The sequence below is a fragment of the Pleurodeles waltl genome, chromosome 3_1 (assembly GCF_031143425.1).
Source record: "Pleurodeles waltl isolate 20211129_DDA chromosome 3_1, aPleWal1.hap1.20221129, whole genome shotgun sequence".
Lineage (NCBI taxonomy): Eukaryota > Metazoa > Chordata > Amphibia > Caudata > Salamandridae > Pleurodeles > Pleurodeles waltl.
In genome coordinates, this window is record NC_090440.1 from 1,582,715,810 (window position 1) to 1,582,742,937 (window position 27,128).

Here is a 27,128-nt window from a genome sequence, read left to right on the forward strand (position 1 = left end):
CTCCCAGGAACCTGCTTTAGCACAAATACAGAATCAACTGTGAGCTCTGGCACTTCCTCGTCTAACCCCACTGCAGTTATTGGACTTGGATCAACCTCTCCAGGTATAAGAGATTAACCCCTGGTGATCTGTCAGATGGTGCGCTGCAAGACACCAGGTACCGACAGGTTTTCCCATGGAGTACTATGCAACCTTTAGAACCACTATTGCTCTTTGCCTGCTAGAGGTCTACCAAGAAGCACGCCAACAGGGTATTTAACCAAGCTCCCTACTTGAGGCTGCCATAGTGGTGCTCCCGAAACCTGGTAGGGACCCACTGGAGGTGGGCTCTTACCAACCGTTGTCAATGTTGAACATTGACTACAAAATCTTGAGCAAGGTCCTTGCAAATAGATTGCTTCCGATACTTGGCACCCTTGTTCATTGAGACGGTGTAGATTTGTGCCTCAAAAAGCAATGCATTTGAACAATGAGTGCCTATGTCACACAATGGATGCGTTGTCCAGGGGGGACCAACCTTCCGTGGCAGTCTCCCTGGATTTTGAGAAAGTGTTTGATACACTGAGTTGGTCCTATTTAATACAGGTGCTAGAGGCATTTGGGATGGGTCCAATTTCCTAGGTTGAGTCAAGCTTTTATACACCACCCCACAGGCACAGGTCCCCACTGGCCATCAGATCTCATACTCTTTTCCAATAGGACAAGGGACTCGTCAAGGGCACTCTTTATCTCCAGTACTTTTCGCTTTAGCTATGAAGCCACCAGCGGCCAAGCTACTCATTAGAGGCCCTAATTGTTGCATCAGGGTGGGACTGAACTGGCCCATTGTGTCCCTATACATAGACGATGTGTTAGTATATCTACGGGACCATGCATCCACGCTCCTGGCCCTTTACGACCTACTCAATTATTTCAAGGAGTTAGCTGGTCTCAAGGTGAATTGGGCAAATCCTGTATAGTCCCTTTATGCTGGATTGAACAGGAATGCCAAGAAGTGCCAAATGTAGGGTGCCTCCCCAGGACTTTTGAGACCTTTTAATATCTCTGTGTAAATGTCTACCAAAGAGATAAGGATTTACTAAATGGCAATCATGGTAAGGCCTTGATCTCGATTCACCAGACCATGATCTTTTGGACGCAAATATCCCTTTCACCTATGGGCAGAGCATCAGTGGCTAAAATGTTGGTTCTCCAGAGGCTCCTGTATCTCTTTGCAGCTCTACATGTGATACTAACTAGGTCCTTTTTCAAGACTTTGAGGAGTCTGGAGTACGAACTTGTTTGGCGACCTGCTCGGAAGCAGGTTTTCAATCCCCATACTTCAGCCCCCCATGCTCAAGGGGGGACTTGGGTTCTCGAACCAAGGCCTGTACTTTGCAGCAGCCCAGTTACAGTGGCCTATAGGCTGGCTAGCCGGGGATAGAATGATGGAATGCGACCTGGTTCAGGCAGATCTGGGGGACATGGATATATTGGAGTGGCTGTTTTCACCAGGTAGGCTGACTAGAGAGATGGGCAAATGTAAGCAAATGGCCAAGCTCATCTGGAATCGTTATATCTAGCCCAGACACACACCGACCCCCTATGCGGCGCAGCAGATTTTATGGAGCGTGCCGGCTACGGTTCACAGTCGCACTCCATGGCGTGATGCCGGGCTCACCCAATTGGGTGATTTATACAGCGACGTGGCTCTGTTATACTTTCAGGGGCTGGAGGAACTTTATGCGATTGGAGCAGGTCTCTTTCTTGGACACACTGCAATCAAGGCAGCAATCGACGAAATATGGACACCAGGATCGGCAGAGCTACCACTGCACTTGGGTCTGCAGTTCTTTTTAACACAGGCTCAGCCCTTGGGAGGTTTCAGTTTTATATGTGGCACTACAGAGGGGGAAGCAGTAAATTATTGACCCGGAGTAAGCACAGATGGTATAGCTGCTAGGGCACAAAACTGACCACCAAACAGTGGACTATGGCCTTGGAACAAATAAAGCCAGCCTCGCTCAATGCTCATATAAAACTCATGCAATTTAATTACATACACCAAACTTACCTTACACCGCACCGCCTATACAAAATGTTCCAAAGGGCACACACAGCATGCCCAAGATATGGTCACATGGATGCATCATTTATTTACTTGATTTAGTAATATTCGTCATTGCTTCACACCTGGACCTTGACTCTGGAAATTGTGTCGACGATAATTGATGTCCTATTGGCACTAGATCCACTCCTCTGGCTTTTAGGGATCACAAAGGGAACTAAGCATAATAAGTACTATTTGAAGTTGGTAGACTTGGCGATGGTCCTCTATACGCATTTGATTGCAGTGACCTGGAAAGCCCCTCATCCACCCACGGATGGCTGTTGGCTTCAGGTGACCCATAAATGGGCTCTGGTGCAGGCAGATGCATTGATGCATAATCGTGGGTTGCGAGGGGGAGGTGGTACACCTACAATGTGGGAAACATAAGTTATTAAATTGTTCGATAAAATGAATCCAACCCCCATAGGCAGTAGCGCCCCCATAATGAATAGAGCAGATGACAGGAGTGAGCCAATATGCAATCCATACAACTCCCCCACACTTAATTGCAAAACATCATTAGGAGGCCCTGTGTTCTTCTGGAGAGAAATAATGGGATACACCCATCCCCCTTTCCCTCTCTCCTTCTTCCCCCTGGGATCAACCGCTATCCTGCACTCTTAATGTGTATAGTATCCTCCGGCCACCCATGTCCAATTAATCCCACATAACTACAAATGGCAGTGCCAGCCAGAAGGATTTTTTTGTTGTCTTAAAAAATAGTTACTATTTTGCTTTGTTTTGCTAAGCGATATATGCATTGGCTAATTTACATGCTACATCTCCTCTTAGGCCCTTTGCTTCTTTCCCTTACTTCTTTTTGTAACCCCTCCCCTGTCATTGTATGACCTTCTAAAAAATAAATGTTGTTAATGCTGCAATAATGTCGGGAGTCTGTCAATACACCTCTTGCATATGTTGACTACTGTATCCAATTCCATCTGTGATGATTCACAAAAAATGCCAATAAAGAAATAAAAAATAATAATGAGTGCTAGTGCCCAAAACACTGCTCAAAAGAGAGCGACCAGCGCTATTAATGTCCCCACATGGAACAGCAAGGCTGTGTAGTCCTTAATCCTCCTTCTTTAATCCACTGCCAGACATCCCTTCCCCACATTCCCTGCTCCTTCATCTCGCTCCTGCATGCTCTCGCCTTCTTCCTTGTTCACAATTTTTCCATCTTCTCTTCCGTCATCGTTCCCGTTTGTTTGTTTGTTTTTCCATCACTTGCTCTCAGGAAATGTCTCATAAGGAAAAATAAGTGTTGGTGGGCCCCACCAGCCCCTCAAAGAAGACACTGGGAACAACAAAGGCACAGACGTTTTCGGACAGGAACACAAGGCTCTTCATGCTGTGTTCTGCTAGATACAGTTTATATTCTCATTGTCTAAACCTCTTTTCATGACATTCTTGGAATAGTTTTCCCTTAACTTTTTGCCTTCAGGCCTCGTGTTTTTGCTGACTTCGTTTTTGCTGGCCTTGGGATTCTGCTCACTTTACCACTGCCAACCAGTGCTGAACTGCTTGTGCTCTTCCCTAAAATACGGTAACATTTGCATATACCCAATTGCAACAAACTCGCAAACTCAATCGGAGGAGCGCTGAAGTTTCATATAGTGCAAACTTGATCAGAGGAGCACTTTACATGACTGCCTGAAGTTTCATATAGCACAACCTCAATCAGAGGAGCACTTTACATAAGGACCAATTTACAAGTTTAGCAGTTGAAAAATATACAAACTGGAGCATTTACAAAAACAATAAATACAGAAATCCTCAAAGCGTCTCTACCAGCACAACAGGAGAGCTGATACTACAATATTCACTGCACACGAGAAACTTGTTGCAAAACGCTTTGCAGGGCATTTCTTTTTCAAAACATTTTTGCCCATAACTTAGCCTGTGGTGATCCTACGACATTCAGCTTGACACACTCTTTCTACCAAGGTCATTTCTGAGTACCCACCCTGGGTTGAGGGGCCCCCACAAAACAGTAACCTCTCCCACCATTCAGTGTAATGTTAAGCTTTCTCGTGGCTAGAACTTTTGTTTTACAGTTGAGAGTAGGTTGTGTTTTAAGGGCCTTGTTTGTAATAGTATCGCAGTAGGCCAGCTAGGTCTGAAAATGTGTAAAGCACTATGCCCTCTACGGGCTCCATATATGGTTAAACTGCATTACTTTCTGCCATTCTGTTTTCATGTCGTTATGCCCTCTAGGGGCTGACTATATGTTTACATGAACATGTTTCTTACAAATCCTATTTTTATTATGGTGTCCTCTAGGGGATGTTCTGAGCATTACAATCAATATACTACAATATTCGCTGCACTCAGAAAGTGTGGTGGTCCTAGGACAATGGGACCACCATCAAAATGTTTAGCACAACATGCACTTACTGTCTAGGTCATCTCTCGGTCCCCACCCTAGGTTTGGGGGGGCAAAATAGTAACCTCTCCCACTATTCAGTGTCTTTTTAAGCTTTGTCATAGCTGGAATTTTTGTTTTACAGCTGGAAAGAGATAAACCATTAAAGTTTAGTGTCTCTGGAATCACAATTTAAAATCCTAACTTAATGTGAAATGTAATTTTAAATTGCAATTCTGAAAATGACACTTTTAGAAAGCGGGTGTTTTCTTACCTTAGTCATTTGGTGCCTGCAGCCTGTTTCTGGTCACATGTCTGGGTGTAGTTGGCAGTTGGGCTTTGTGTATTCCTCCTAGACGGCCACATAAAATAGGACCTTAGGTGTGACTTGATGGGCCATCCTGGACAGTATGGGAGGGAGGAGGTGGACGCAGCCTCACTTACACCTGAATAGGCTATGTCCTGCCACTAAGCAAAAGGCTGCATACTGCCTGTAGTTAGTCTGGAGCCGGGCAAGGGAGGGCAGGACATCTTTGAGGCCTTCCACACATCAGAAGCACCACTGGGTATAAGAACTAGACCTCAAACACCACCACTTCAGTATGCTTCTGGACCTGTGGATACTTTGCCAGAAAGAAGAACTACTGTGCTGCAGAAAAACTGCCATTCCACTGGACTGCATTCTGCTGGACTCCTGCTTTACTGTGCTGACCTGCTGCCTTCTGTCCGCTTGCCTGGGAGTAAAAAGGACTAGACTAGCATCCCTCTAACCCAGAACCCAGAGTGACTCCAAGGTCTAGTTGGCTGGCCTCCTAATCTGAAGATTTCCAACCACCTTGCTTCTGCACCTGGACTTTGACATTTATGAGCCTACCCTGACAAACAATGCCACCCCAGCCCTGGGCCATTGGAAGTGGGCCTAAGGTGCTTCCCAGTGGAATTGGCACATCCTCTCTGCTGAGCGACAGATCCCCGAGCAGAACAGATCCATCTTCTTGGCAGAGCAGTGCATCCTCAAGCAGAACCAATGCATCATCGCTGCTGTGTGGCATGGACTCAGCGGAGAAGACTAGCATCGCCACCGCATCCCACATTTTGGGTTTGGGTCATTGCCTTTGAAACAACTGCTGAAAGGTAGTTCCCCAGAGCAGGTCCTGGCATCCCTCAGTGACAGCAGCCTCAAACACGATGCTAAAGCTCTGCATCACAGCTTCTCCGCTCATCAGAACTGCCACATCACCCCGGTTGCACTATGGATCTGTTATGCCATTAATTGTGTTTGACCAATGAATTTGTGTTTCACCACTGAGCATATTAGTTGTTCAATGTTCATCAGGAGACATTACATTCTGTATTCAGTTTAGCTGCTTATTGGCTTTAACATGGCATTAGACATTACATTTGGTATTTAGGTTAGCTGCCTATTGGCTTTAACATGGCATTAGACATTACATTTGGTATTCAGTTTAGCTGCCTATTGGCTTTAACGTGGAGTTAGACATTTCAGTTGGGACATTGCAGATGAGCTATGTTTTTCCACATGGTAGACCAAGCTGTGTTTTTCAAATTGAATTCACACGAACCCTAACGTGATAAGAGAGCGTATATTTGGTGTTTTCCTTTCTGCTCAGCCTTGGGAAGAGGAAAGGCTTAGGAGATCTGGCCAATCTCCAATGGCTTGTTTTATTTCCAGTGTCTGAGAGGAAGGGGCCAGGCTTTTAACTGTGGCCCTGTGCAGCAGCGAGAGGAGAGTCTCCAGGACTTCAGTCAGGAGCGGACGTCAGCTTCCTGTCCTCCCATTTGGGTGGAAAATCTCCTTCTCGCAGTTAAACAGGAGTCATCAACTTGCAGGCTTGAGAAGGATGACGAGCAGTGATAGGCCCTACGGTGATGCAATTTTGACTTTTATTCTTTGCTTTGAAGTTATGCTATAATATAATCACATGTATTTGCTGTGTACATTGCAATTGAGAAGTACTTTTATATATTTTGCTTTCATTGCTGCAACTACTTTTAAACGTGTGCTTCCAACCTACTAATCTCGTCTTTCAGGAACCTCGTGGTGAAGTAATAATAATAAATGTCTTCTTTAAACTAAGAAGTGCCTTCCAGAGAAGTTTTTTCAGCTCGGTCATAAGATAAGAGGAGGAAAGCAAAACAGGATCCCTGACACAGACATCCACATCACAATGCATCTTCGACCCGGATCCACGCAACACTCCACAACAAAAATTTAAGGTACTTTTTTTCAGTGGGCCTAACTGAGTCCCTGTCAAGGACTCCATCGTGGTCGGCCTGAACTTTTGAAATTGTCCTGGTCCGGCATGACCAGATATCCCCAGTTGGCGCATTTTTGCTTTTATGTGCTTTACTACAGTTTATTGTTTAAAAATTCATAACTTAAGTTCTACTGATTGGAGGTTTGTCATTTTGGTCTTGTTTTATTTATTAAATTAAGTTCTATTTGTCTAATCTGGTGTGGAATCCTTTCTGTGTGGTGTATTATCACTGTAGTACTGTTTGAAGTGGTGCATAAATGCTCTACACATTGCCTTCAAGTTAAGCTTGACTGCTCTGTGCCAAGCTATTAGAGGGTGAGCACAGGTCAGTTTGGGGTTTGCCCGTGCCTTACTCTAACATGAATTGTGGTTGGTGCTTGACCAGGGCTCACACCTCAGTCAATCAATAACCCAATTTCTCACAATGACACTCTACATCTATATTTTTTCTTAAACCATAGACTGTACAGCAGTGAACTCTGATGCAATTTGCTAGCTGACTGCAGGTGCTGTGGTGCTGTGCAAGCTCCTTTTAGGTGTGGCAGTAGCATAGGGGCTAGGTGTAGGGTTTGAGGAATGCATGGCTGATTGGACAAGATGGTGGTCCCAACTACTTATAGTGGCAGTTGTACAGTTGCCATTTTTCGCATTAAAAAATATCATCCATACCTAACTCACAGTTCTTCACCAGTGTCAAACCAATATTCCAGAGCCTCTGTGACTCAAGGATAGCTAGACACCTTGTGACGAGATCCACCTCTATATTTCAAAGCACAGGAAGCCATTGATACTGCTGGCTCAGTGAATTAGAAAGTATCTCCACTGCAAGTGGTGGGTGGCTTCTATGGGAAGTGGATCATTTAGGTCTAAATCTTGGAGGGTGGGGTGGACAGAACAACTAATACAGGCAGCAGAAACTTCACTCACAATAAATATAGGCTTAAGCAATGATTCCTGATTAGAAAATATGCCTTTTATTATTATTAGGTCAATAGTCTTAGGAAGTTTTATGGCACTTCTAATGCTTAGTGTTTTCCCCCTGAATATATTAAAACCTGTCTGTGCAAACAGGGAGAGAAATACACATGGAAAAACAAGGTTGCAATCACCCTTTTAGTTACCCTAACAGCCAGCCACAGCCTGTGTCCACGGAGTTTAGGTTGTGCGGTTGTTTTGTTTACAAGTGTTCAATGTCTCTTACGAGAGTTCATCATCTCTACCAGTGACATCTGGTTTAGTAGGTGGCAAGGAGAGTAAAATGATTTCGGTGTTAGGAATCTATGGCTGGGAACCTTCACCTACTAACCAGCTCAGCTGGTTACATTTTACTTTGTATCCATCAAGCAAAGGTACATACTCAAACTTTATCTTATTTCATTTAACTTTCAGTACTGGGTTTATCAATTTTGAATGTCTCTAAGTAATTCACACCAAATCTTTGGTATATTTCATCAAGTACATCTTTATTGGTTTCTTACTATAAAATCACTTTAACCTTTGTTTTTTCAGTGAATTTCTGTCATTTGTTATTTACTGCAAAAACAGGACACATGTATATAAATGTAGGCCCAAGGTGCCAGAAATCTTCGCCATTATGTCCTTTTAAAAAATAATTTTCAGGACAAGAGGACCAAGTCCCTGAGTCCTTTAATGGCTGCAGCAACATTTCTGTTCATGCTGCACCCTGTCCTCACTGACAATCAACGGCCTGAGGGTAATCAGCACGGACAGGAAAATCAGCTTGGACATCGCTGCAAAGAACAAGAACATGGAAAAGGCCCTAAGAGCTTGGGATGAAACCAAGAGAGCCCAAGAAGTAGTTAAATGGAAATTAACCCTTGACAGTGGGTATGAGGATGATGGTCAAGACGTCATGGAGGAAAAAGATGAGGGGGCAATGACAGCTGTCCGGTCAACGTGGGGCTTACTAGGGCTGCTCCTCAGTCTACCATCTTTGTGGGGTGACTCTGGCCGCAGTGGTCAATGTCCCTCAAAGACCTGATGGGTCCAGCAAAGTTCCAATCGCCACTGCACTTCTGGTCTCTGGTACAATGAAACCATTGGTTATCTTTGGTGAAAGCTAGTGTTCTCCTTGGGTGACCAAACTGCGCTCCTACGATTCTCCCAGGTCCACTGGACTTGGGTTCAACCTTTGAGTATCAGGACTCAGACTAACATGCTGTACGTCGGTGATCAGGGGTGATCAATCAATTCTGGCTATAGACTTGCCAAGGTGGACTACTTCACCTTTTGTTGCTCTGTGGATGTAACAGGAATTCAGCCAACCGACTCTTGGAGTTCCCCTCTTCTGTCTGGAGGTTGACTATTAGACTAGCCAGGCACCACAAACACAGTCATCTCTTTGCCACCCTAAAGATCAGCAGATGCGGTCCAATGGTTGGTGCAGACACTCTTGCCAGGTCCAGGGAACAACAGGGCAGTCCTTCGGTCCTCTCTCCAGTCCAGACATGATTTGAGGTCTGGGTCCATGGGTGCCATATTTATGCCCAGAAAGCTCCTGTGAGGGATGCAGCAGTTACTAGCCAATGGGCTACCAGGTCCCTTAATGCTTAACAATGAGTTCCTGTGATGTGTGGCATCTATCTATCCGCAAGCGCAACATTCAGCACATTTCCAAGATGGCAGGACCGCTCTTGCAGTGTGTGTGCTTGGTGGCCCACTGTAGAGGTGTGGCTACCTGAGGGCTACACGCCCCTGGGAAAAACTGTTTGGCAACTCTTTTTCCCTTTCTGTCCCCAAGACCATCCTGTCTACCAGAATAAAAGAGCAGCCTTCACATGTCGACTATTTGTCCTTCAAAGGCAGCTTCCCCTTTAACACTCGCCTTATGGACTTAGACCTTGTTTGGCTTACTGCCAGGGATAGTTGACACCTCCTCCTACAGCAGACGTCTATTGTTTCCATTCCTGGAAGTTGTTCACACCTCTCCCCAGGAGAGCAGAAGTCTCTTCTGTGGCCAGGATCTGAAAATGGCCACTGGAAAACTTTGACAACAGATGTCTTACCTTTTACTATAAAGCACCGTGTCCTAACACTTGATAGGCCTGCTGTAGGGGTGGCATACATACATTAACAAGCTTTGGCAAGGCCAATAAGTCTCTGCAATCCAAGAGCTATTGGTGTTAACAATGTTAAAGCATTTGGATACCGTTCTAAGGCTGGTTTTAATATTATACACAAAGTATTAACATTGTCAATGCTTATAGTTCTTGGATCCTAAATCCCAGTCTGCCACATTCCCGTTCCAGTGGCCCATCTGTAAGCAAGATCACAGGATCCAAAACTTTCTCCAAACTTCCCACCAAACCTAGCCAACGTTAAATCCGCCTGTCATCGTTTTTCCCTCGTGGAACGCAGACAAAAAGCTTCAGATGGCAGAAATCCAGCAATACGGTCTCTGGGAATCATTGCAGCAAGCAGCAGCACAAGGAGTGTGATGGAAGGCAAGGCACATGCCCAGAGGAGCACAGTTTCTGTCTGGACAATTAGCCCCACCACCTTCCAAAAGAAGCTCCAAACAAGCCCAACCTGCAGTGTGAGGCTGCCATACTAGACAAGGGAGTGTTTACACCATGAATTTAGAAGTCAGCCCAGCTTGTTCATGCACCGCCCCCTGAAGAGTAACTATAGACTCCTCAAATGTGACTTAAAATGAGTGAATCAGATGCTTCGGGACTGAAAAGGATTTGGTTAAGGGCATAGACTGAAATTCCCTTCAGTGTTTGGTTTGTTTTCAGCACTTGGTGTGGGCGCTTGTGTTTCGGTTGCTCCTACTTGAATTTTTTGTTTTCAGCGCTTAACATGAGCATTTGTGTTTTTGTCCAAAGACGGGGAAGACAGGCGCTCATGTTGAGCGCTTGGGTTTGTAGTGAATCCTATCTTGTTTTAATGGGAAGCAGGAGTTAGCTTAGCTTTTTGGCTTGCAGACCTGTGCCCCTGTCACCGAGTAACTTTTACCCTACTTAGCTTGCTCTGTTTTAGCGCATTTATTTAATTACATTTTCTAGGATGGCTGCATTGTTTTTAGTTAGGACAATGTTTTAGTTTTGAGCTATCAGTGCCACTTTGCTAAGGCGTCACTATCAGCGCCAGTAAATAGATAAGATGTAGGTATTCTCATGAGGTACTTTCCCACTTTGGGCTTTCGAGGAATTGTTTATGTAATTGCTGCCCCAAGCATGTCTTGTTATCTATTGTTTGGGAACAGACCTACGTCAGGGGTCCAAGCAGATCTGTATAAATGCACCTCACATAGACAGATAGTGAGAGGGATTCCGACCAGATGCCATAGCTGCTATCGATGCTGCACGTTGCCTTGACGCTGACCCAGTCTTTGTGTTCTTACGGAGTTCTTACGGAGTCTGAGTTAGAGACTTCATTCGAAGGTAGCGAGGGTTGGGGGGCTCTTCTCATGGACATGTCATTGGCAAATTAGGTTTAAAACACCTAGCTCTCTTTAGGTTAGAAATTAGGTTCATTATGCTAGGGTATTAGGACATATTTCATATCTCAGGTCATTATATGCTATTGCAAGATGGTGGGGGTCTTCGTATTAATGACTCTGGTGTTCACAATTCTGTTTCTTGCATTATTCCTTATCTTTATCATTGCAGCCCAGGCAACTTATTGTACATTGCAGTTTTGTTAATAAAACCTATTGAAAACTTTACTGCATCTCCTTCATTGCCTGTGTTTGAATGAGACATATTGTTCATGTGAGAAAGGGGTAATCTCCATTTAACCACGACAGTCCCTGAGATGTTGCACTCTTGAGTCCATGCGTAAAGGCTGCCACAAATCACCTTTTACTGTTTGGGTTTTTGGATGAGGTGCTGCTTGTGAGCATGGAGGGTTGGGACGACAGTTGCAATTTGTTGTAGGACAGGCATGGTGGCCTACAAAAATAAATACTGTCATCCTTAAACCAGCAGTTTCGCCTAGAGCAAGAGTCAAACTACGACATGGCGCCACCAACGATGATGTTTAGGCACTAATTCACGGATACCCTGACAATCACTGTCTCACATGCAATAGGTGCCCTAAGTACTATTATATAGAGACGTCCGTTGTCCTGGGGAAGATGCTCCTCAGCTGAACAGGGAGCACCTAAATAGACTATAGGTAGTTCGAGCTCGAACACTTAAAAGGACTTTTTCTCTCCACTTGGTGTTCCATCTCTTTACTCACTTCACAATGTGGCTAATGCCATAGACATTTCTGAAAATTCTAGACAAGCATTAACATTACACCTAGTAGCGCATGGCTTAACAGATGAGGGCGGGGATGTCACATTCTTAGTAAAAGGTAGTGAAACTTACCAAACAGAAACATTCTACTCTTGGGTCACCTTTGCTGAGGAAGACCAAAGATCATTTACATTTCACACATACAGAATTGCAAACGTACCTCAACAGTACCAAGCATACCAGTATCTTGAAATCCTGATTACTTATCAAGAACATCCGAACTGGTTTAATGGCGCCCTACCACACATAATACAACCCATGAGACTAGGTCACACACCTCACCCAGGTATACAAAACATGCAGGCAGCTGACCTGCGCAATTTATACATTGAGCTAGTAACACTATACTGTATAGACGACTTGTTCAGTTCGTAATGCAAACTCTGAACACTACACCAGTGCGTCCAGCACCACCAGCACCTGCTGGATACCCATTGGCTACTACTGGGATCAGTCCCACAAACAGTACATTCTATCATGGGTAAAGTACCCCCAGAACGAGAGAAAATCCCTGGAGTGGGTTCCCCCGGGAAAAGAAAGATACCAAGCCTCTTTGTCCAACTGAAAACTCTCAGGAGTATTTTATTTTATTTACATTCTTCCATTGTACTCTTATGCAATATTTGTTTCTCTTCTTTGTATTATCTCTTTAATGTTCTCCCTGCTAGTTGACCTTTGTTTCCCAGTCTGTCTCTCTATAAAAGAGTCTTCTTTTCTTTGTTTTCTAGGTCGGTGACCTTCAGGATTTCGTCCCTCGGGGTTACAGCGCTGTGGGAGGAGGAAAGAAGAACCAGAATTACACGGTCAGTGGATTGTTTTCTTTTATCTGGGACCTTCTATAGTTAAGGACTAGGGAGGAAGGGAAGGTGAAACAAGGACTGTGAGGGATAGTGTACGTGGAAAATCATAATATACACACCAAACAAAATTAGCTCCTGAAAAGTGAGCCGTGGTTTATGCTCAATACCCCGCTGCACTCCCGAGTGATCAAAAGTCTTGCCTTTTTGTGCCCTTTATCCCTTCTCCTGCCTCCCTACGCCCACCAGTATCCCCAAGTGCCGGGGATGTATGTACGCACCTGGGATAGCCACGTCCCTCCAGGGACGTGGCTGGATCTGTTGGCGTATTCGATGCGGGCTGTTAACTCGTCACGCTCCTCTCTGCTAGTCTCTCCTCCCGCTCCTCCGCTCTCCTCTCTGCTCGTCTCTCCTCCCGCTTCTCCTTTTCCTGGCCTTCCTGGTTGGATATCTGGTTGATCGATTTCCTGTTTGATATACTCCACGGTACCCCCGGGGCATAGGTTGGGTGGCCCCGAAGGACTCTTGGAAGGCAGGGATATGGTGATCCTGTCACAATCCCATTCTGGATAGCCTAGAAAACTAATCAGCTGGAAGCTGAGTTTCCCCATATGGGACCACAGGAAAAACATAGAATTCTCACAGAGTGCTTGCCCTTTCGGATGGTTCCCTCTGTGGATGACTGCGCCACATGGGGTACAGTCTTCGCTGCAATTTATACTACCATGCATGGTACCCTAACACTTGCCAATTTACCAGAAGTGTTAATAAACAAAAACAATTTAAAGACAGATGAAATTAGAGAACAGATTCTCCACACCCGGAGAACTCCGACAGGAGATATACTCTCAGAAACAGAGAAAATATAAAAGCTCCTGTCATATATACTGATTCACGTCCCTCTCGTTCCTTTCAGGATGCACCGGATAGACCAGTGAGAGAGTGGGCCGGTCAGAGCGACGTCCTGACTGTGTGAAACAGAAGAACACCACAGTCTTCAGACAAAAAAGAAGACAAGTCCCCACAACAAAAGCCACAGTTTAAAAAGAAAAAGGTGACAGCACTGTCAATTAAAAATGCCAGTACACTTGAGAACATTGCTGAAGAACAAGACATGGGCAGTGACACTGTTAGACAGCGCAGCAGAGGTCACAATATGTTGCCAGGATCTGAAAGATCATCTGGATGCGGCAGCAACTAGCGATTTAATTGCAGTTGAGACTGCGGACGGGTGCGTTCTCCTACCCGACAGGATTTATGATTTAAATATCCAAATTGAGGGAGACGTAGAGCGCACTGTTGGTGTGATATTCTGGGATGAACTTAGTTGTGATATCCTACTGGCCGAAAGGGACCGGCCACCTGAGCACGTCCGTAAGCTCCCACATGGGGAAGATTTCATTTTGCCTTCTTTTTCTGATCTTGTTCCAGAAGTGGTAAAACAAGCCCAAGCTGTCAACTGGGCTTTAGCTCAGGCACCTGCGTTGTACCGCAATCATGTAGGTTGGGACAAGGACTCACCTTGTCATGTAATACCTATCAGGTCTACACCCCAGCCTCAGCCACAATATCATGTTAAACATAAAGCTCCGGTGAGGGAGATCCCCACTCAGCTCGAATACCAGGGAGTAATTGAGCCCTGTGTCTCTGCAATGAATAACCTGTTATTCCCCGTTGCGAAGCCAAACCATTCCTACAGAATATTCTTAGATTACAGGCAATTCAACAGTCATACACGCACATACACTATACAAAATTCACATAGTACAGCACTAATTAACAGCATAGTGCGCAAAAAATACAAAACAACCTTGGATATTTCCAACGGTCTTTTCTGCCAGAACTTAGCACAAGAAAGTCGAGACCTGAGTGCATACACATTTGGCTCGCAAAAATGCTTCTGCGTGTGCCCCAAAGCTACAAGTACAGCCCATGGCTGTTCTCAGCCCGTGTAACATCAATATTATATGATATTGATCGCGAGGCGCTGTCTTACGTGGATGACATCTATCTTACAGATGAAGACCTCAACATTCATCTTGCCAGGGTTTATCGGATCATTCAAGGATTCGCAGCCATTGGTTACAAATTAAATTTTAGACCAAATAAAATAGCCATTCTCAGCATATTATTCAGGGGATACGAGCTATCAAACGAAGGCAAGAGCCTGGCCCGCTACTTTCTATAAAAATGTGCTCAACTACAGCCACCAAATACAATCAAGAAACTACAGTCTTACTTCAACTTTGGCAGAACATACATTCCTGACTATGCATAACGTATCAAGCCACTTTACGAGTTAATACGCCCAGATTTTCTAAGAGACACTGGACAGTTGAACACACACACATCTTTAGGGAATTGTAACAGGACATGCTAGAAGCAAAACACTTGCACACCTGTGATAACAAAACAAATGTGGTCATCAGAATAACTGCTAGTGCCATTGGGTTCACTTATGTCACCTTTAATGAGAGTGACACCGTGCCCATAGCATATAAATCACATCTATACTCCAATGAAGGACAACGTTTTGCATCCACAGAAACATTTCTAACTGCAGTTCAGATGGCTGTCATTAAGGAGAGGCCACTTGCCCAAGGGAAAAGCATCATTGTCATTACCTCGTGCCCGCCCTAGAGGCCGTCACCAAAGCAAGTGTTCCTAATGCTAAAGCATTACATCCACACTGGACTCAGTGGGCAACCTCCCTAACTGCCACCGATGTTGATTACATCTTTTATCCAAAATGTCAGACACAAGAATTTCTCCAATACGAACAGGAGTACTCTGCCCCTCTGGATATTTTGCCATTTGACAGATACCATACTGTCATTTATACTGATGGTTCAAGACAACCATCTGTAGGTACCAACATCAATATCAGCCACTTGCACAGCTGTGATCGGAGTGCTGAAGGATGTAGTCTTCCACCCTCACAATACCTACGCACAGACCCTAGGGGGCTGTACAGCTCAGCTGGCTGAACTCAAAGCCCTTATCATAGCACTAGAACACACAGAGACAGGATTACTGACTTTGATTGTCTGTGACTAATACTACTGCGTCTAGTCCTACAATGATTACCTTTATCATTGGAGGTTGAATGGGTTCAGAGATTCCAAAGGGAACACCATAAAACACAGAATTCTGTGAGGGAGCGTGGCTGATCTTAAGGACCAGCTACCTTGCATCCATGTAGTGCATACATTGGACCACCAATGTGTAGAAGTACACATTATCGCCAATAATTTGGCTGATGAAGCAGCCAAATCTGCAGTAAGTACGACTTCTTTGGCTGCAGTAACTCATTCTCAGACGAGATTGAATAACAAAATATTGGCTATCGTGAAAGCTTGGGGTGAAGGCACGCCTCTCCCTAAAGCATACCCCGCAAAATACTCTTACCACATCAGTGCACAGAATGTTGCCTACTCTACACTTCCTGGGGTTGGAGATCGAGTGAACCCCCCAATCTCGACCAGAGATTAGATCTAATAAAAGCAGCGAATGAGGGTCTTGCATCTGCTCCTGCTGGTATTTCGGCCACAGTGACACTCTTACAGAAACACTTCTAGTGGCCACGTCTATACAAGCAGACCAAGCAATATGTCCTTTGCTGTGACATCTGCCAGCAGATAAAGGGCTCAAACATCAAAAGTCCACTGCAGACATATCTCCTAATGTCCAACAGGCCACTACAATGTGTGTACCTGGACCATTGCGGTCCTCTTCAACCTGATGGTGCATACAAATACATGTTAGTCACTGTGGATTCCTGTTCTAGATTCCTGTGGGTATGGCCTCAGCGGTCGGCTGATGCTCAAACTGTTATAAAAGACTTGCTGATCTTTATTGGTACATATGCAGTTGCAGCATTCCATTTAGACCAGGGACCTGCTTTTTCCTCTAAGGCATTCAGGAATACAATGGGGACAATGGGTGTTGAACTCCATTACTCCTCACCATACCATCCCAAGGGAAATTCAGTCGTGGAGAGGGGGAATCATGATCTAAAGCAGTCATTAACAGCTAGAGTATTTGGTTCTGGCCGCAGTTGGCTTCATCACCTTGTATTCCCAGGACTGGGACTGGTGCTCTCTAGGATGGACCGAATTCCTTCTTCACAGCGATCTTCTCACTTACCAGATCCCCAACTTTAGGAATCCAGCCAGTAGAAGTTGTTGGTAAATCTCTTATTCCTAAGGTGGCAGCACTGGTGCATGATTTATCATCACAAAATTGCTGAAGCTCCTATAAGACAGTGAGATGTTCATTTATGTCAAAAGGTGTACCTGCTGTCACCAAACCAGGGCCATCAAGATCTGGGACATACATAGATATCCCAAAGAGAACCTCATAGGGAGTGCGTCCCCCCATGGGAGATTATTCAGTGCTCTATGGACCCCATATAGGTGATTACCTCATTTCCACTTGTCTCTCCTCACAGGTCAGGCAGCCGCCATTTCAGGGGGGCACAGGCCATGGCACCTAACTGCGTCACAGCAGACATTGGCACATTAACTTACTCTCAAATTCACATACTGTTTCTGTAAAGGAAGAAATGCATTTTATTTTAACATATATGTGAATATGACCCACTGCTCACCGTTTTTCACCCTAGAATTCAACCGCTGAGGATGAATATGAGATGGAGACATCCCCCGTGTACAGACCCCTGGTGGACCTGGCGACAATGGAGGACAGGCACATTATACTGACCTACAGACTTGATAGGGCCACAATCCAAGAACTGTGTGCCCAATTGGAGCCAGACCTGATTTCAGCTATCCGCCACCCCACAGTTATCCCCCATCTAGTGCAGGTCCTGTCAGTGCTCCATTTCCTGGCAAGTGGTTCCTTCCAAGCGACAGTGGCCATGGCATCAGGGATGTCTCAGCCAATGTTCTCCAACATGCTGATCAGGGTGTTGTCTGCCATGCTGAAACACATTTGCAGCTACATCGTATACCACCAGGTGAATGATTTGGCCCCAGTGAAGGCTGACTTTTATGCCCAGGGACATATCCCAAACATCATTGGTGCCACTGATGGTACACATATTGCATTCCACCTCCCCCAGAGAAATGACCAAGTGTTCAGGAATAGAAAAAGCTTTCACTCCCTGAATGTGCAGATGGTGTGTTTGGCGGACCAGTACATCTCCGATGTGAATGCCAGGTATCTTGGCTCTGTGCATGATGGCTTTATCTTGAGGAATATCAGCATTCCATATGTGATGTCTCAACTCCAGAGCCACTTGGTGTGGCTAACAGGTGAGCCCATGGTCCACACCCAGTCGATGTAGGTATATGGGTGTGAACTTGACCCTAAGGGTGAGTGTGTGGCTAACTTGTATCCCTCGATATTTACAGGTGACTCTAGTTACCCCAACCTCTCATGGCTACTGACCCGAGTGAGGAATGCCAGGACAAGGGCAGAGGAACATTACAATGAGGCACATGGGTGAACAACGAGGATAATTGAAAGAACCTTTGGCCTCCTGAAGGCCAGATTCCAGTGCCTCCATCTGACAGGTGGATCCCTGTACTACTCACCCAAGAAGGTGTGCCAGATCATCGTTGCATGTTTAATGTTGCACAACCTGGCCTTGAGACGCCAAGTGCCTTTTCTGCAGGAGGATGAGCCTGGAGATGGTCTTGTGGCAGCAGTGGAGCCTGTGGACAGTGACGAAGAGGAGGCAGAGGAAGAAGATGTGGACAACAGATGTACACTCATTCAACAGTACTTCCAGTGACACACAGGTAAGACACTGTAACTTCACTTTCCATTACAATTTTGTGTTTGACATTGAACATGGCAGCCTGATTTCCCTATGTCTATGGCCACTTACTGTACCCTTTGGCATCTCTATTTTCAGATCTCTGTGCCCCACTCTGGCTCCTGGTGTGTTTACTGCTGCCCACTACGGTTATACCTATGTTAATATTACAGTAGATCAGAAATGCAGTGTTTACAGCTTGTAAAACGAATACATATTTCAATCAGTTGACAGACTCCATACTTGTTTTTGTTCCAAGGGTGTTTATTTAGGTGCTGATAAGTGGAGGGGGCATTGAAATGGGCTGGGTTGCTGATGGAGGAAAGTCCAGGGTAGAGTACAGTCTATTTGTATCATAGGTACATTGTCCAAGGTGGCATGGGAAGTGGAGCAATGGCAGTTCAAGGTGGATAGGGTGACAGAGTGGGACACAAGGGTGACAATCAGGAGAGTCTTATTTTCTGGCTGGGGTCTTGGCAATGTTCTCTGGCTTCTGCCTGGATCGCAGGTACCGTTTGCGGGGTGGTTCTCCTTCTGCAGGGGTGGGGTGCTGGTGGCCTGTTGGTCCTATGGCGGGGCCTCCTCTCCACTAGCTCTAGCGGAGGCTAAGGGCTGTTCTTCGGTGTGGCTAGTGTCAGGGGCCCGTTGGTGTGCCACTGCCTCCCTCATCGTGTTGGCCATGTCAGCCAGCACCCCTGCAATGGTGAACAGGGTGGTGTGGATGTGTTTGAGGTCCTCCCTGATCCCCAGGTACTGTCCCTCCTGCAGGCGCTGGGTCTCCTGCAACTTGTACCGTATCTGGCCCATAGTCTCCTGGGAATGGTGGTATGCTCCCAGGATCCCTGCAAGTGCCTTGTGGAGAGTGGGTTCCCTGGGCCTGTCCTCCCACTGTCGCACAGCAGTCCTCCCAGCTTCCCTGTTGTCCTGTGCCTCTGTCCCCTGAACCGTGTGCCCACTGCCACTGACCCCAGGTCTCTGATTGTCTTAGGTTTGTGGGGTTGCCTGGGGTCCCTGTAGTGATGTACACACTGCTGACTGACGTGTCCTGGGGACAGAGGAATGGGCCCACAGGGTGGGTGCTGTGCTGGTGTTTCCTGAGGGGGAGGCTCTGTGGTGGGTTGGGACTGTGGCAGGGTAACCGACTGTCGAGAGGTCCCTGATGGACTAGGTTGGTCATCGGGATCCAGGCGTGCAGAGCTGCTGTCATCACTGTGGGCCTCTTCTGGGGGGGGGCTGGATGTTGGTGGCACCTCCTCTCCGATGACGTTGAGTAGGGGTCCTGTGGGGATGTAAATTCAGTGTTATTGTATCTGCGTGTGCCATTTTGTGCATGGATATGTCTCCCTCTATTGTTGTTATTAGCAAGGCAGCTTTGGCTTGTGAGAGTTGTGCATGGTTTAGCTAAGTGATTGTCACTAGTGTGCATGCTGTGGTGGTGGGTGTCCATGCAGGTCTGTGATGGGTGTCCATGCATTGGTGTTGCATCCCGGGCTTGGTATTGGGATGGGTGGGTTATGATAGTTTGGTATATGTGAGGTGGTGGAGTGAAGGAATGAGGGTAGGGGTAGGAGTTTGTGATAGCATGCAGGTAGAGTGGGGGATATAGTGGTAAAGATTTGACTCACCAGATTCCAGTCCTCCTGCTACTCCTGCGAGGCCCTCAGGATGCATGATCGCCAAGACTTGCTCCTCCCAAGTTGTTAGTTGTGGGGGAGGAGGTGCGGGTCCAACGCCAGACCTCGTGACAGCTACCTGGTGTCTTGCAACCACGGAACGCACCTTCCCCCGTAGGTCGTTCCACCTCTTCCTGATGTCATCCCTTGTTCTGTGGTGCTGTCCCTCGGCATTGACCCTGTCCACGACTCTCCGCCATAGCTCCATCTTCCTAGCAATAGACGTCTGCTGCACCTGTGATCCGAATAGCTGTGGCTCTACCCAGATGATTTCCTCGACCATGACCCTTAGCTCCTCCTCAGAGAACCTGGGGTGTCTTTGGGGTGCCATGGGTGTAGTGTGAGTGGTATGTGTGAGTGTGTGTGGGATGATGTGTTGGGGTGTGTGCTATAAGGTGCGTGGATGGTGTATGGGTGATGGTGTTCTGTGGCTCTAATTCAGTGGGTGCTCCTGGCTTGTCTTTCTCTCGTTGTCAAATTCTTTGGGACGTAAAGGGTTGTGGGTAGTGTTTGTGTGTGTTTTATAGTGTTGTGTGGGTGTGGTGTATGTGTGTGTGTGTAGTTTGAATTGTCCAATGTGGTGCTGTTTTTTTAGTGTGTGTGTATTATGAGAGCGCCGGTGTGTACTGCCAATGGTTTACCACGGTTGAATGTCCGCTGCGGTGATTCGTGGGTCATGATGCTGTGGGTGTATTTCTGTTGGCGTAAGGGTGTGGGTTTTACTACCACCAGTTTACCATTGACCTTTAGGCTGGCGGACTTGTGTGTGTGTGTCTGTATTGTGGCGGATTTCTCTGTGTGGGTCATAATACCCGTAGCGGTATACTGCCGTGGTCACGGTATGTTGGCGGGCGTCAGCGCGGCGGTAGGCGGCATTTACCGCCAATGTTCTAATGAAGGCCTATATCTATTTGTATGTTTTTTTTTGCTGTGTTTAACATGTTTTTAAACACATTTTTTAGCTAGTTTTTAATTATTTTAGTTTGTTTTAGGCCAGAGCATTTTAGCTTGGATTCATTCGCCTTCAATGCCGTCATCCTATGGCATCATGCTTGTTCCGGCAATGGGGAGGGTGTAGTGAATCCTATCTTGTTTTAATGGGAAGCAGGAGTTAGCTTAGCCTTCTGGCTTGCAGACCTGTGCCCCCGTCACCCAGTGACTTTTACCCTACTTAGCTTGCTCTGTTTCAGCGCTATTATTTGATTATATTTTCTAAGATGGCTGCATTGTTTTTAGTTAGGACAATGTTTTAGTTTTGTGCTCTCAGTGCCACTCTGCTAAGGCGTCACTATCAGCACCAGTAGATAGATAAGATGTAGGTATTCACATTAGGTACTTTCCCACTTTGGGCTTTTGAGGAATTGTTTATGTAATTGCCGCCCCAAGCATGTCTTGTTATCTATTGTTTGAGAACAGACCTACGCCAGGGGTCCAAGCAGATCTGTATAAATGCACCTCATATAGACAGATAGTCAGAGGGATTCCGGCCAGATGCCATCGCTGCTATCGATGCTGCACGCCGCCTTGATGCTGACCCAGTCTTCTTGTCCCTACGGAGTCTGGGTTAGAGACCTCATTCCAAGTTAACAAGGTTTGGGGGGCTCTTCTCATGGACATGTCATTGGCAGATCAGGTATAACACAGCTAGCTCTCTTTAGGTTAGAGATTAGGTTCATCATGCTAGGGTATTAGGACATATTTCATATCTCATGTCATTATATGCTATTGCAAGATGGTGGGGCTCTTCGTATTAATGACTCTTGTGTTCACAATTCTGTTTCTTGCATTTTTCATTATCCTTATAATTGCAGCCCATGCAACTTATTGTAGATTGCTGTTTTGTTCATAAAACCTATTGAAAACTTTACTGCATCTCCTTCATTGCCTGTGTTTGATTGAGACATACTGTTCATGTGAGAAAGGGGTACTCTCCGTTTAACCACAACACTCCCTGAGATGTCGCACTCTTGAGTCCATGCGTAAAGGCTGCCGCAAATCACCTTTTACTGTTCGGGTTTTTTGTGAGGGGCTGCTTGTGAGCCTGGAGGTTTGGGACGACAGTTGCGATTTGTTGCAGAACAGGCATAGTCACCTACAAACACAAGTACTGTCATCCTTAAACCTGCAGTGTTGCCTAGAGCAAGTCAAACTACGACAGGTTGAGTGCTCAAAAGAAACAAGGAGATGCGCGTGGGATCGCAGAGTAGCTGGGAGCACTGGCACTTGTGTTGGGTGTGGAAAACAAACTAAAAATGTAGTCCATAAACACAAATCTAAAATGGGAGGAGTGGATGTATGGTAGTACTTGATCCTTGCTCCTATGGGAGGGAAAAAGACTAGAAGAGGGATGACGCATGTATGCCATAACAAATGAGGAATAAGATTAGGAGAGCAATGATGGAGCAAGCAAATCAGAAGCTTATGAGCGGGCTGAAGCTCACAAAGTAAATAGAGCATGTCTCGGTTTGAGACAGCACATGTATGCCATCCCGAGCCATCTAGAACCAAGACCTAAAAAATGGAGTTCTGGGATTTACTATTTGTTTAAATGGCAAATTCGGGTTAGCAGTTTAAAACAGCTGTTACTGGGTTGGGTGTGTGTGAGCAGGAGAATAATGGAAGCAATGAGCTCCTCTGGCTGCCAAAGAAGGTAGGAGGCTGCATGTGCACCTCTAGTGTGCCTGCAGTGGGAAGTTGAGGGAGATGGCCATTCTTACCAGAATGCTTACAACTGAGTGAAAGGAAGGGCATGCCACAATGAGTGTGGTCACGTTTTGGAAGGAAGGAATAAGAGGATCTCAGAGGATGTAAGTAATTTAGTGAAGCATATGGTCCAGGCCTGAATCCTACATCTAGTGAAATGGAGAGGGATCGTTAATGGCAAGACCTCGGTCTATATCCAAGGGGAGGCATCTGTTTATACAAAGCCCTGGACAAGATAAGGTCATGAGATAGGAGTTGCTGACTTGAAACCTGATGTGTCTTCCCGCTACAATGGAAGTGAGAGTGTCTCAGACAGTTATTTCTGTCTCCCCAATTGTGACTTGACAGTCTGGAAGTCCCTTACTTTGTGACATTTAACTGTGGCAGGATGCATCACTAGGGGTAGAGTTCTGTGAAGCCCAGTGAGTGGTTGCTTCTGAAAGAAACACTCCTACACCCGTCTCCCAGCTTAATTACGCTCCACCCCTCAGAGGAAAAGACTATTTCTTATGTGACAAAAAATCATGAGAAATTCATGAGGTACACAACCACCCTTGCAAATAGGCTTGCTCCACAATTTCATCACTCCTCTTCCCCCAACATTACAACCTGATGTCAGACTAAGATCTGTTAGGTCTCCTACAGTATTCTTTAGACCTCCTCACATTGTGCCGACCCCCTTTCTCTCCAGAATTTCTGTCCCACCTATCTTGTTATTTACTTCAACCCCAAAAAGAAACTGCGCCAATTTGGTCGTCCCAACAAACAAGATAATGCCCAGTGACAGCTACTCTTCTACAGAGGAACGTCGCCCCCTGCCAGCAGCAGAAGCTGCAAAGCTTTCACAAAGAAGGGATAATAAACTATGTCAATTATTCCTTTGTTGTAAAAGGGGTGGGGCAATGGGGTGACGAGCACCGAGAGGAATGCACTGTGCACTCCCCTCAGAACACATGTGTGTTTGGCCGGCCATCTCGGGCTGGCCAGACACACATGCGCAGTGTGCTCTCTCCAGCCCGCCACTATGTTGCCGGGCAGGAGAGAGCCTGCACAGGCTCCCAGTCTGCCTAGGAGCACCCAGCCAGGGCGCTCCTAGCAAATCCTGCCGCCTCTCTGAGCAGCGTCCCAACCGACAGCAGGGCTGGCTGGGAGCCTGTGCCTGCACTGCAAGAGTGAGGAGAGGTGGCGTGGGAGAAGCGGAGCAGAGCAGAGGTAAGGTATGTTTTTTTTTTATAAAATCATAAACCTGAACGTGGCTGGTGAACATGCCATCTTCTAGCCCTACTTTTGTGCAACTCACTTGCACTTTGCAATAATATATACAGTTCCATCTGCAATACTGTTTTTAGTGTACATCCAACAAACACTGCATAATTTTATATATTATTCCTTATTTACTAGGTGATTCAGCTCCCTCTGTAACACTTCCACAGGCCCGTCATACACATCAGAATGATTTACTTGATTGGGTGAGAAAATGATTAGATCCACACAGTGATGGAAATGTTTCCAATTACCAGAAGACATTTTATGTTATTTCACAATACAATGGTACAGTCAGTTGTGGATCTTCAAGCAGTTAATTGAAACATATAGTGGAACTTTGGGAATGATGTTCAATTCAATTTGTACATATCAGCGGTAGGTGAGATCTGTTTTTTGGAACTCTACACTTCCATGTCTTCATTCAGGAAAACACAAATGAACTTAAAGCAAAGGCCTTTTTATCAAAGGAACAGCAAATGCAGCGGTACGGGGGCCAAGGTGTTCAAGAGACCCACTATGTATGGTTGTGTTTTACAACCCAACTTTAGGGTAGGGAAAGAAGCCCATTCTCCTTGTTGCAGCATTAGGTCCCAAGGCACCTTTGCTACACCACCAGCTGAAAGAGACATCATGACAGTCTGCAGATGATATAGTTGATGTCCACCATCTTAGAAACACAGATTTTCTAACCAAAGTTTGGCGCAGGTTCCAAATTTCAAGACAACAAAAGTGGGTGGCAGATCGTTTTCTGAGACAGAAGCCTCCCTTTGAAATATGCTTGCCTAGTTTATTTATTGTGTGTCCAACCTACTGTGATGTAGAATAAATAACAAATGTATTCCCTGAGTAGCTTTCAATAGTACTTTGAAGATTTAGGGTGATTTCTTTCATGGTCTATTAATTAAACAACAAATACATCCAGATTTCAAGTCCAGTTAGTGTTCTAATGTGGAGTAACATTTTGAGTAGTTGAAAGTGATGTAAGTGTGGGGGTGACCGTGTGAAGGTTTCTTTTTAATTGTTTTGTGAAGGTTGACTTTGGTGGATGCAGGCTGGAGGTTCTCCTTCCCATTTAATTGAATTCTCTTTGAAAAGTGCAGGGCATTTGGCGCACACATTACTCTTGCTTTGATAATCGTGGGCCACTTCTGCTCAAATTGAAGCCAACATCGTCTGGTGTGCTGCTTTTCTGAGATGGTGTTAATCTTTGCCTGTTGCTTCCTCTTGCCTTGCATCCTTTTGAACCCATTGACAGCTTTCATAAGCATAAAGCAGCCTCAAATTTCTGGGTGTGTTAGAAATGGGGTCTTTAGTTGGCATTGGTTTGCACACTGTTCAAGCAGGGACCGTCAATCTAGTCAGGGTAAGGGATTCACACAGTTAAAATAACCCCTGCTCACCTCCTTGGTAGCTTGGCACAAGCAGTCAGACTTATCTCAGAGGCAATGTGTAAAGTATTTATACAGACACACAGTAACACAGTGAAAACACCACAAAAGTGCTCCAAGACCAAAATGACAAAAATCCAACATACACAAGCAAAGAAATGAATTTTCAAAGATTAAATCTTAGTATAATGCTTAGAAACACAATAACTCCAACTGGGGCTAACACGTCTGCTTGACAGAGTTGTTTTCAACAGTCCGACGCCACTCGCAAGGGACCCCAGGTACAGTACCTCGGAAAACGAGGAAACAAAGATGTTGCACGGAGTCAGGGAGGTGAGGCATCGCTGGAGCTGGTGCGGTGTTGGTTCCTTACTGCTGCTGTGGAGGTAAAGCAGCAGTTACTCACTGCTAGGCAAGGGAGGTAAGGTGTTGGTTCCTTACGGTTGCAGGGGAGGTGATGGGGTGTCGATAGCGAGGCATCGGTTCCTTACAACAGGGCGGGTCGATGAATCCAGCAGGTCTAGATGCAAGGTGTCAACTTCGCAGTGTCACAATAACACCACAGGGCTACAAGTGCTGCGGCGGAGTCAGATGTCACAGATGTCGGTGACATGGCACTTGGGACTCACGCTGTGGCAGGACTTTGGAGGTGTTGCGGTGGCGTCAGGCCTGTGGCATCAGTTGCAATCTTTGCACACAGCGGGGACCACAACTCTGGAGCAGGCAGTGGCATGGAGTTAGAGAGTGGCGTCGGATCCCAAGTTGCTCTGAAGTCGATGTGCCTGGCTTCTTCTTGGTTGCACCAGAACTCACTCCCAAGGGCCAGGAACTGGATATGGCACCACTTGGCAAGCCAGGACTCTCCGCAGGAGAGCCCAGGAGCTGAAGTCTTTGATGTCCTTGAGACTTCTTAACAGGATGCAAGCTCAGTCCAAGTCCCTGGAGAACCTTTGGACGCAGGATATAGAAAGCAAAGTGCAGTCCTTTCACTTCAAGGACAGAAACAGCAAGCAGCAGGCCAGCACAGTAAAGTAACAGGCAGAGTGGAAGTCCCTCCTACAGCATCTAACTCTTCAGAATGATTCTAACTTTGTGGGGTCAGAGGTCCAGTACATATACCCATTTCTGCCTTTGAAGTAGACAAACTTCAAAGGAAAGTATTTGTAGTGCACAAGACCCTGCCTTTCCTGCCCTGGCCCCAGACACACTCAAGGGGGTTGGAGATTGCTTTGTGTAAGGATAGACACAGCTCTATTCAGGTGCAAGTGTCAGCTCCTCCCACCACTCTAGCCCAGGAAGACCGATCAGGATATGGGCACACCTCAGCTCCCTTTGTGTGACTTTCTTAAGTGAATTTACAAACAGCCCAACTGTCATCCTGACCCAGACGTATATTCCACGGACAGGCAGAGGCACAGAATGGTTCAGTAAGAAAATGGCCACTTCCTAAAAGTGGCATTTTTCAACATAAAATTTTATAAGAAACTTCATCAAAAGATGTATTTTTAAATTGTGA